The 12,338-nt window shown below is 39.9% G+C and overlaps 1 long non-coding RNA gene across 1 annotated transcript in view; it reads right to left on the bottom strand.

Moving 5' to 3' along the window:
* LOC106941311 (uncharacterized) overlaps nucleotides 1–11,169 on the bottom strand; it is a 22,394-nt gene extending 11,225 nt beyond the window's left edge. Inside the window, exons 1-5 of the long non-coding RNA XR_001423327.1 lie at nucleotides 10,839–11,169; nucleotides 10,240–10,334; nucleotides 8,618–8,744; nucleotides 8,483–8,541; nucleotides 6,851–6,903 (exon numbers count right to left, since the gene is read on the bottom strand). This is a non-coding gene — a long non-coding RNA (uncharacterized LOC106941311). The remainder of the gene's footprint in view (nucleotides 1–6,850; nucleotides 6,904–8,482; nucleotides 8,542–8,617; nucleotides 8,745–10,239; nucleotides 10,335–10,838) is intronic.
* Nucleotides 11,170–12,338: the final 1,169 nt, after the last annotated feature.

Genomic DNA, 12,338 nt, shown 5'->3' with positions numbered 1-12,338 from the left:
TTTATGCCATGTGGTACGGAGCCCTCCAGGGGACATGAGGATATTGTTTTTTCTTTTGCGTTCCCTCGCAAAAGGTTTTGCGTTCCCTCGCAATAATCTACTGATCAGTTCATGCGGCATAATTGGTACTGTAAGCCTTTTTTACGGTGGCCGCCGTACTTTCTGCTTTAATACAAGGTTTGTAAGGTTTTTCCATGAATGTTAATATCTCTCTGTGAAATATCTGATGTTTTATATCTTTTTCTTTAGTATAGAAAGGCACCACAAACCTATAAACAGAAACGTTCCGTAAGTAGGAAAGAAATAAAAGTACATCCAAACTATTTGGAATATTTCTGAGTTATTATCGCGGGGTAATCAGTCATCTCACAGTTTTGATTGTCTCTATTGTGTTCGTAGTCTGAATGGTTTAAAGGGCTGCTTTCAGTTCCATCTGAGCCTTAACAGACATAAACATGCAGTAAATAAATCGATTTTCAATCAGTTTTTTTGCACCAAAGCGTTAATAGTAATAAACACGTTTTCACTTAGGCTCTATAAGAGCAATATGAATGAAATAAGTAATTATCGATATGACAGGAGCAGCAGCTTTGACACCTGGTGGTGGGCGTGTCGATGTGGGCATAACGTCATCAAGTATGAATGGGAAGGTGACGCTGCTGGCTGTGTGTGTGAGGCAGCGGGTGGTCAATCCTTGCAAAGTTTGGAACATGATAATCAAAATGGAATAAATCGATAATTGTGACCGAACAAAGGAGAAGCTTGGAGCTGATTGATACACGGACAGATGAGATTCCCCGAGTTAATCCAGTGCGGCCCTCTACCACCATTAGTTTGCTGTGTTTTATAATAATAAAACGTGTTTATTATTATTAATGCTTTGGTGCAGAAAACTGATTGAAAAATCTATTTATTTACTGCATGTTTATGTCTCTAAAGGCTCAGATGGAACGGCACTGAAAGCAGAACTTTAAACCATTCAGACACGAACACAATGGAGACACAATCAGATGACTGATTACCCCGCGATAATAACTCAATAGTCCATGGAAAAACCTTATAAGCTGGTATTAAAGCAGAAAGTACAGCGGCCACCGTAAGAAAGGCTTACAGTATCAATTATGCCGCATGAACTGATCAGTTTATTGCGAGACAACGCAAAAGAAAAAAAATCCCCATGTCCCCTGAAGGGCTTGTCGAGAAAACTGGCCTGGGAGTGTGAGATCTCTCTAGGTACACGCAGAAAACGGAGTACGGGCCTGGGAGACAACAGTGACTTTGTATGATGATTTAATGATGATTAAAGAAATGAAATATAGATTGCATATGTGTGCAATGATTGAAATAATTATAACGTACATATGTGTGTAATAGAGAGATGATTGGTGTATTGTAATCACAATGTCTGTAACGTATAGTTGAAAATATACTCTGTATTCATGATCTGTAGTAACGGTGACAGCTTAATTGTTGTTGTATTTTGAGCTGATTGGGTTTCATGATATTATAAGAAGACTGTGGATTTGAGTACAATGAACTGTGTCACAGGCAGTACACTAAGCTGGGCGGAGGTCCCAGAACATCTCCAAAAAAGGCAATAACTGCCAAATAGCCAACAGGAGAAAAAGAGAAGTATCGGACAAGAGTTGCAGCAGTCAGACAAGAAAATTTTGGGTATTTCCAAATTCAGGGTGGAGCAGAGTTGGAGAGGATGGGTACTTTCCGATGAAATAATAGGGAGGGGTGAGTCATGAGACCTCTCCCACACACAACCATGAACCAAGAGGGTTTAAAAGCCAGCAAGCTGGGGAGGAAACTGTTCTTAGTCTGCGGCGTAGAAGAGGAGACCACGAAAGGGCGCAGACAGAAGATCAGCAGAGGACCACACCCTGGGACCGAGGGAGAGTTGAAACTTCGCGCCGCAAAGAAAGGACAAGATCCATCAGCCCCCAGCTTCGGTTCCTGATTCGGCTGACCCCTCTGCCTCCACCCAACGATCCGTATTTACTGTGGCGGACTTGGAGAAAAGACAAAGGTCACTTAGTGATGAAGATCCCGTTCGTTTAATGGAAGACGGATTGATCAACTTTGCTTCTTTTCTGAAAAGAGAATTCTGCTCCGTCAGGACAGAGACTCTAACCAAGGACATCTGAGGACCTCAGCTGCCAAGATCAATTTGCCATCGGGTGTGAGTTGAACTGCCCCCCCCCCCCCCAAAAGCCTCGCTTAGTGGAACTGGTGACACAAATAGGATTAGGAAAGAGAGTAGGTTATGATTGATTTTAATTCGATTTTATATTGTCGTGAATTGTAATCTCTGAAAGAAACTCTGCTTGTTATTTACCCCTGCTAAAGCTTGCATAATAAATTACATGTCAAAAATTAATAGAATTTGTGGACATTGAAATTAATTGAGTCAGTTTGATTAATTAAGGGTTCTCCTGATAATTAGTAAAGTTAACATACATGATTCCAGAGATGTGGTGGCTTCATACTTTCCTTTGGTGAGTGTAAAATAATGGCCCTGGGACTTAGATCTAAGTCACTAAATCCAATCTAGCCGATAACAAGTGCACGTTATTTTCAGGAGAAAAGCTACCGTTAACAGGAGTGGTTGTTGAAGCTATGCGGCAGTGAGGGCTACTCTGTCGATTGTTTCTCAACTGAAAAGGGCCGTAACTTCTGGATCTGAAGGTAGTTAGAGCTAGACGAGTTTTCTCCGCCACCAGTTTAAACAGAGAATCTCCTGTACACCTATTTTAGGGTAAGACCCAGGTTTCAGGGGTTTTCCGGACCTGTTAGACAGAGAGCTGGTCAGTAGTCAGTCGGTGGTGAGATTAAGGCGTGGCTGGCTATTGCAGAATAACGAACAGGCTCCATACAGAAGACTGATATCTGAAGGCAGTGAACATGAGAGACATATAACCAGGTTATATTTGTACAAGCTAACGTTAGTCATATGAACGCTGCACAGCTATTGGCTAACTTAGGAGTTCTCAACGTGGGCGGTACCGCCCCCCAGGGGGCGTTCAGAGGACGGCAGGGGGCGCTGGGATGCCCTTAGGGGGCGTTTGGTCGAAGGTAAACTTTACATCTTAAATGCACAACAATGCCAGTTTAGACTTTGAGCAACTTGGTAAAACTGTATTGTGTAACATTAAATCATGCTTGGCTGCAACTGTATCGATGGCAGCTCTTCTTCTATTCAGTGTTTGTTAGCTTCTGTTAGCTTCTTGGCGCAGCTCCGTTCTGCTGCTACTGGTAGCTAAAATCACCTCACTGTGTATCCCTCTGAAAAATGAACCCATTCAAATAAAGAAATCCCTCCATGGGTGATACCACGATAAAGAGCGTTCATTTTATAGAGTTAACACCGGTGCTGTAAGTGGTCCGGTATGAAACGGGGGTGATAGAACAACGGTACCACAGCACTTTTAAATTTCAATAATCAGAATGCAGAAATTGTTTCCGTTGTTTTAAAAGGTTTATGTCAGTGTGCCTTTAACCCGTCGATACGCTTCCCGACCGCCCTGCATCTTAGGAGGTTAAAAAAAAAAGACGTACACATTGCGCAAAACTCTGAAACAGGAGAAGCGGGACATAAAACGGAGCAACGAACTAGATGTGAATTATGGCATAAAAACAGAGAATCCGACGCTGAACAGTGAAAAATCAACACATGATGTGAAACATGATGATTAGGCGGCGCAGCAGGTGATGAGTGAAGATTACTGATGGTCAATAAACGATAAAATAAATCATATATCGCAACAGGAAAGAAACTAAAGTGGACATAGCAATAAACCAAGAGAGGATAATACTAATCAAAGGAAACTAAATTAAATGAATGAAGAACAAAATGCAAGAATAAACTAAGAAACTAAAGTAAATACAGAGGAATAAACTGGTAAGGCAAGACCTTTCGATCAATAATTAATACAGAGGACTGAATGGCAAGAATAAATAGACACTATTTCCAGATAAAAGGTAAAATAATGTAGTTGAAGTGCCATGTATTTGTTGAGACCACATCTAATACTGAGAATAAATATATCTTACAGACCATAACAGTAACAAACTTATCACTTATTTATGTTTTTAATTAGATTTGATATATTTATTTCTTCAATATTATTTTTCATGTCAGTGTTAATGTCATGAGGCTGATGACTCCATGACACTTTCAATCTAACTCATTAGGATTTGATTAAGAACCAGATTTGTTCTTTGTAATTTCTGTCCAGTAAAACTATTAATCTATAATCAATAGACAGGTCTATATAGAGATATAATCCATGTTTCTGCCTCATATTTGTGTGGCATTAAAAGGACCTGGAATTTTAGTTTTTCCACGGAAAGCTCTGGTTTGCACACTAAATGCCATGTGGGTGAATAAATAACTATCAAATACTGAAAGCTGAGGTTGTTCTGGAAAAAAGAGCAAAAATTCAGAATCATTGCACATTTTTTGAGAATTTTACAGCAATAAAATGAGAAAATTACCAGGCGGCCCAGTTACAATTATGGTCTTTAGAGGGTTAACCAAAATACTTTTGCATATTACATAATTTTTCTACTCATTAGCATTATTTTGACATTTTAGTTTTCCAAAATTGGCCCAATTAAGCATGATTCAAGTGATGTAGTCCTCCACATCTAGCAGTTGTGGAGAAAATCATTAAAACCTGTTTCCTATAACACCACTTAGTGGTCAAATTTAACTACCGTATTTTCCGTACTATAAGGCGCACATAAAAACCTTCAATTTCCTCAAAAGCCGACAGTGCGCCTTATAATCCGGTGTCCCTTATATATGGACCAATATTGAGCCACAACAGGTCCAGCAACTACGGTAAGCAGACACCGACTTCATTTTCGCTCATAGAAGAAGAAGCGCGCGGTGCATGCTGGGATAGTTGTCACAACGCTGGTTTGTTAATAAAGTTTGACTGACCTATCTACCTACCGACCGTCTAGAATCAGGTCGTCTGCAGGTCATTTAGCACCAGGTTCTCCACCAACATGCTGTGAGCGAATGGAGAAGGGTGGCCATCGTCCGGCCCAGGAAGGCTCTCCTCGCCGACCGGAGTCGGATTGTTTTGTTGGCATTCTTTATGTCAACAAAGTGGCTTTAGATATTCATCCGGGGTGCTTCGTCTAGGGTTACCAAGGGACCAACCCCTATACATTTAAAGCTGGTGAGGGGTAAGAGAGACGGAGACTGCGGTGGTGTGTCGGTTGGTCTGTGTTACCCAGAAATCATTTGGGCACAATATAGCAGCACCAACACCGTGAGTGAAACAATGACTGGGGCAGCCGACTATATAAAGTACTAGGGGACCAGTTCTTTAACCCATCCATATTTGTAGAGTACGGAACAAATCATGTCCCGTTTAGGTTCAATACGGGACGGGTGGGAAATCACTGTAGCGTCTATTCTATGCGCCTTATATATGAAAAAAGTTTTAAAATAGGCCATTCATTGAAGGTGCGCCTTATAGTGCAGAAAATACGGTAACTTTTTTACCAATCTTAGAGAATGCAATTTTGCATGTCTAATTTTTTAATTTCATCAAGTTTAAATGTCAAACGTGAGAAATATGACCTCAGGGGTTTTGAACATCCCTAACTAGTTTGGTGAAAATCTGCCACGTCATTATGCAGGCTAACATTTTAGCCCATGTAACACACCTTGTCTCCAAAACTATATAAAAGTTAATACATCTTGACAAAATCTCATCCCTAATTAGGATCTGAATCTAAATTCCTGTTGTGTAATGAAACTTGGTGGAGATGCCCCCAATTAACCTTAATGCTGGCTAGCACTGAAATGTTTGATGCTTCACTACATAATTTTCTAAACTGTTCTGATTTTTTTCCATTTTGCTTTATTGTCTCAGTCAATAGATTTTATATACCAAGTTTCATGTCTGTCCAGTGATCAAAACTGGGTTTTGTCTTTGGTGAAGCACAGTAAAGATATAGGTAGGTGGAAATGGGTGCGGCCTGTGTCACATGATGCAGAATCATTTAACAGTTAATGTTGATTTTTAAAGTTCTTCTGTGACATTTTTTCAGGAGTTAATAGGCAAACTGCATTGTCCTTCGCAATAATTTCCCCCAGGTAGTGGAGGATATAATTCATTCTTCTTTTATCTGAATTGCAGTAAAGTTTCTGGTAAGTTTGTTGACTTAGACTGCCTTACAAATTTTCCAGCATTTCCTGGTACAGCTTGGTATGCCCGAGCCTTTTTAGAAAACGAATAATACAAATGAAAAATGTGTGTAATTACCATATGGCTGGTTTATTTTTCTTTTGCAGGCCTGGAGCCCTTTAAAAAGGGGGTAAGAGTTTCAGCGAGAGCAGCACTCTGATCATTTATAGCAACATTTTGCTTTCCTGCATCATTCCTTCTGACTGGTGAAAGCAGTCATCATCATTACTCTTTTCCTCAGGCAGAAATATTTGGATGCCCAGTAAACCTGATGTTTAGCATTCAGGCCAACTCAAGCAATGAAGAACATCTGTCAGGATGGAGGAAAGTTAAAGTAGCTGAGGAGAATTTGATCTTTTCAGGCTTTTGTTGCTTAGATAGTTTTAATGTTGCAAAAACTGCATAGCTAAAAAAAAGTGCTAGAGAGTTTGGTTTCATTTGGCAAAGACCTTGTGGGACCATATAACTCCCAGATAGAAGATTACAATTAAAACTGTCATTGACATCTACTGAAGTATAACAGCTCACACATCTATACTGCCTTATTTTGCATGTAATGTAAAATGTTATGTCATATTTCTACTCATAATTGGTTATTGTAGAAAGGTTTTTATGTAAAGACTGTGGTTTCTTACCTGTTAGATGTAGGATGGATGCCGTCAAACGTTTTAACCCAAATTGTGACCGTCTGCAGATTAAAGGAATGGAATCATTTTAGGATCACCTGTAGCGACAACCTCTCTAACCTCCTTACAGAGGTTATAATGAGTTATAATCAGTCAATAAAGTTCATTTGTATAGCACACTTCAACAAATAGACAGTTCAAACTGCTTGACTTCATTAAAAAAAATTGTCATAAAAGACACCACACAGAAAACCAGTAAACGTTACATTGTGTCGAGTGTCATCGCTGCACATCAAAATGTTAGTCAAAGTTTAATTTTTATGGTTCAAAAGCAACACTAACCAGCTGGGTTTTAGTCTAGATTTAAAGTAACAGTATTTCTGCTGTTTTGCAGTTTTCTGGAAGTTTGATCCATATTTGTGATGTATAGAAGCTAAATGCAACTTCTACATGTTTGGTTTTGGTTCTGGGCGCAGAGCAGAACCAGAAACAAACAAACAAAACAACGAAGGCTGGATTGGTTTAAATGTTCCGTTAAAATGAGAACATTTTGTTGCTCAAAGCTGACATGTCAGAGTGTGACCTTTTTCTGCAATCAGCCTCTGTTGCATGATGATTTTTTCACTATGCATTAAAATTTAAATTTTTAACATAAATCACAAAGTGTCATGAAGTGTGTTTGGTGGTGGTGAGGAGAGACGCAGAGAACCCAGGTTATGGTGAAGATGATGAATTTAATGATGAGCCCAGTCAGTCCAAAACAGGCAGCACGGCAACGAGACAGGCACACAGCCAAATACCGGTAGCAACTGAACACACAGGACTGAAAAACGAAAGCTAACGCCATCCAGGACTTCACAGTTCTACTGGAGCGAAACACAAGACGTGACACAAACGACACTGACTTACGACAATCACACGACGAGGATCCGACACAGACAAAGACAACAGGTGGGGTTAAATACACAGGGAAGGTAATCAGGGAACTGGATACAGCTGGGAGCAATCAACAGGGAAGACAGAGACAGACTCACAGGACTACACAGAAACTCAAAAATAAACACACAGAAACACGGAACATGACACAAAGGATGAGACAGGAAAACCCCTTTTACACTAAAAAAGATTACATTAAAATCACAATCTGAATAATGTTTATGTGAGATATAGCTATAGGGTTTGAGCCAGGTGATGGTTTGGCGATGCACATTTCAGGTGTCACATCATTTTAAATCATTTTATATAAGAGTGAATCCAAGATGGAGGCTGTAAAAACCTGAACATCACAACTGGATGAGTTTTAATACTTTTAAAATAAGAGATTTTTCATCACCAGGCCATTAACAGAGAAAATGTATGCCTGATGCATATTTGTGTTTTCACACCAATGACATTGCTGATTATTTAGTAATACATTTTTTCAAACAAAAATGAGGAAGACACCCTGCCAGCATGTCTCCTTTTCCCCATGTGCGGAAAAGGAGGGCAGACCATATGGGTCCCATATGGGTTTGTCCATTTAGGGCCCATGTGGGCTGTGGCCCTACATGGGCAAACCCATGTGGGACCCATATATCAGCCCTCCTTTCCCCCACATGGGTCCCACCTAGGCATGCTGGCTGGGCAGAAACTAGAACAAACCTTTGTTGGCTTCTCTCTGCTCAGTCCAGTGGTTAAACTCTGCAGTTTGTATTCACTCACTAAAAATATTAATAGAGAAAGCATTAGAGAACAGAAATCTATATCAAACATGTTGAACCCAGTGAAGATACATACCACTCAGGTTGAAGTGCAGCAGAAAGTGAGGGAGGGCGGGAAGAACTTGCTGAATTTTCTCTGCTTTTATGCACATCCGTAGGCCCACCCAGTTCCCCTCAAAAATGAAACCAAAACCATCCAGGTCCTGAGAAAATGCACACACACACACACACACACACACACACACACACACACACACACACACACACTCTTATCTCTTTTACCAGCTCTGTCTCCAGAATTAGGAGATGATCAAGTTGGACAGTTGCAGAGTTTAGTACATTAGCTCAAGTTGGATTGTTCCATCTGATACTTGAAAAAAGAAAAGATTAACTGCCAAGTTAACTGAAATCATCCAGTGCACTGTTGACATATCTTTTACATTTTAGATGTGAATGTGTTGCTTAAAAAATTTTTTTACTTGTGGATAATGTTGAGACCTACATAACTATGTAGGCTTGAAAAGTTACAGCATAACCTGCAGCAGCACTGAGAAGAAATGAAACTTCACAGAAAGCAGAGCTGGATGAAAATAACCCCACAAACTGAGCAGCCAATAATAATATTGATAGGCTGGTCAACTACTAAGTAATCAATAGTTGCTCCTCTAATGCAAGGACATCCTAATACTTTTGATGTTGCTCTGCTTTATCTTTACTAAGAACATTTCTGCACAGATAGAGGTTGATTAAAACCCTGTGAATGTTGATAAACCAGAAGCCTGCCTCTCTGCTGAATGTTCAGTTTAACTCACTTTTACCCTCAAAGTCAAATCTTCAGTCTGGACCAGAGGTTCTTAACCCTTTTTGAGGTACCGAACCCACCAGTTTCATGTGCACATTCAGTGAACCCTTCTGTAGTGATAAATAAAATATGATTTTTTGCCCCAAATTCAAGACATAGGGGTGCCCCAACTAGACTCTATTTGGGTCACCCCATGATCACCAAGTCTTCCTAAAAGGTAGAGTCTCTGAGAACAGTTCTTCAAAATATAGTCAGTATTTTCAGCAAAGTTGAGCTGACTGTCCAGGAACGACCCAAGGTATTTAAAATGTGCCACAGTTTCAACAGGTTGGCCATCGAGAGAAACTGGAACCACTTTAAGGTCTTGTTTAGATCATTTAATTAGCTCTACATTCTTAAGAGAATGAAACATTAATAATAAATAATAAAGACTTTGCGGTATTCTGATTTAGTAATGTAATTATATTAGTTGTATTACCTCCCCCACGCCACTAGAGGCAGTACCAACCCCGAAAATATGTGACTAAGGAGCAGATTTAGACTATAGAATGAGAGTGGAACTCCTTCAATCAGTGCTCCTCCGCAGCTCTGATTGGCTCAGCAATGTAACGTGATCCTCTGCACCAAGTGATGGCGAAGCGGGGCGTCATCACGACTTTACACAGTGTGTCTTTACCTCCGCGGCAGAGGCCGACTCACCGAACTCCTGGGGTTCGATCGGTTCCAGGTTAAGAACCACTGGTTTAGATGTATGGATTGAATACAGTAGTATAAACCTCGACTTCAGCCTATTAATTTTTTTACCTGTTATTTGTTTATGCAACTGTCATTTTGTTTCTTTTGTAATGTCAATTTACAATAATAAATTTGAAAAAATAAAAAATGTAAATTTTTACCAGGAATGACTTTATCTTGGCGGCAGTCGTAGAGCATCCCAAGATAAATGGCCTGCCAAGAGTCGCCACGTCAATCGTCTTCTCAGACTTGTTTTCTAAATCACAAGAGTAACACTATTGTTCAGAAAAACCTGAAAACTTTGAGGACAATCTGATCAAAACTTCTCCAAAATCTGACAACTATAAAACTCTTGAAAAGATGTGGTAGGCGGCACACAGTCAAAATGATAAAGGATGACAGATTCAGCATTATCCAAAACAAGATGAATAGTCTATGATCAGTTACTGTAAATGCATGTGGAAATCCTGGCAGAAACATTAACAGTCAAAATTGAGGACTGACTAATGAAGAACAAATGACAGTTGAAAAAGAAAATATTTAAAATGCCTTGAAAAGTGGAGTTGGCATGAGTGAACAAATAGATGTTTTCAGTATATGCACACTTTTTATGATAAAAATTAAAAATTTAAGCTAAGTGGAAACAGTTACAAATGTATTTTTTATTCCTCTTTAAAAAAAAAAAGCCCTCAAAACCTTCAGGACTGTTGTTTTTATGTTATGATTAAAGCAAAGCCCAAAGAGAAAAAGGGATACTTACTGCAGAAGTGTGCCTGTGTTGTGTTGAGACAGAAGTTTCCTCTTCAGCCTCTTATTCTGGGTGAGGGAGACACTCCCCTAAATGTTTATTCATTACTGAGAGGCAGAGCTGAGGGGAAACGGACTCATTTCCCAGAAATGGTGTGACCAGCAGGATGGCCAGCAGAATCCCCCCAGTGTAGAAACAACAGCACTACATCTTGTTATTGGACATTTTCAGGTTATTCATCATATTTACAGTGCAAGACTGAACATCAGTTAACATATGAGTTAACTGAGTGAGAGATCAGTGTTGTGGTACTCGAAGTTGGACTTGGTCTCGAGACCGGTCACATTATGTTAGGCAGGCAGCATGTAAAAGAACAAACTACATATAGATAAGACAAATCAGTACAATTTAAATATACAGGCAGCAGTTTGTGGGTCACATGCATGTTTGAGTTACATTTATGAAATTTGTAATTATTTTATAATATGTAGACCATGTTGAACTGCAGTACGATTCTGAGTACAATAACTTTTAAAATCTGCCTTTGGCCTTTATTAGATAATACAGAGCTCTGTCTTTCACTTTCAGGTTTACTGTGATGGAGTAACGGTCTCTGATTCTGTGGCCTTTGTGCAGATGGGAGTGGTATCCTGAAATACATTTATCAGCCAGAATAGTTCTTTCAGTTTCAGTTAGAATAAACGGGCCGTTAAAACAAACTGCTCAATAATTCCCTTCAATTCAGAGGCAAAGCTGTTACAGGCTTCCTGTGGGTCCTTGATAAGTCTTAAAAGGCATTGAATTTTTCAATCTAAAAATAAGGCCTTAATTAGCCTTAAAATGCCTTAGATTAATTTTCTTAGAGGTGTTAAAAGTGGAATGATTGTAATGTCTCAAATATTAAAATAAACTAACATTAAAATAAACTAACATTTATTTAAAAAAATATTTCACCAAATGTGTCATGCAGCGCCTGTAGTGGAACCTATTGACCTTATTCCTGGGGGCCTTACTGGGGAAACAATTATGGGTGTTACTTCCGGCGGTTAGCGGAAGTAGCATTATTTCATTGTAATTTGTAGGGTATTGTGTTAATATGGAGCTTTAGCAGAAGTTCAAGCTGGAAGACTCCGCCCCCTCCGTTCATCCATCGACGTCATGCTCATCCCCGTCCTCAGTCTGGACCTCACCCTGCACGTTCAATCAGCAATCAGGCTCTGCATAAAAGGATCCACACCCAAACCGTCAGACGCTTCCCAGCTGCGTTCAATCCGTTCATCTGCACGATCTCAGCCCCTCCACAGCTTCGTGATTCCCCGCAGGACCTCGCATCCTGCGTTGGTCCTTTCTTTTTCCCCTCAGACGCTCCCCGGATGCAAGAGATTTCTCCCGGCCCTAGCCTCGATCAGTTCAAGCAGCTTCTCCCGCCTATCTCTCACCTGTCTAGGATTTCACTTACTCCACGATCCACCTCCGAAAAACATAAAAACATAAGTTTGTTTGTTTACTTTG

The sequence above is a fragment of the Poecilia latipinna genome, unplaced genomic scaffold (genome assembly GCF_001443285.1).
Source record: "Poecilia latipinna isolate Pla-1442-1.1 unplaced genomic scaffold, P_latipinna-1.0 Scaffold3602, whole genome shotgun sequence".
Taxonomy (NCBI): Eukaryota; Metazoa; Chordata; class Actinopteri; order Cyprinodontiformes; family Poeciliidae; genus Poecilia; species Poecilia latipinna.
Note: the sequence above shows the minus strand (reverse complement) of the source record. Positions and strands in the feature narration are given on the sequence as shown.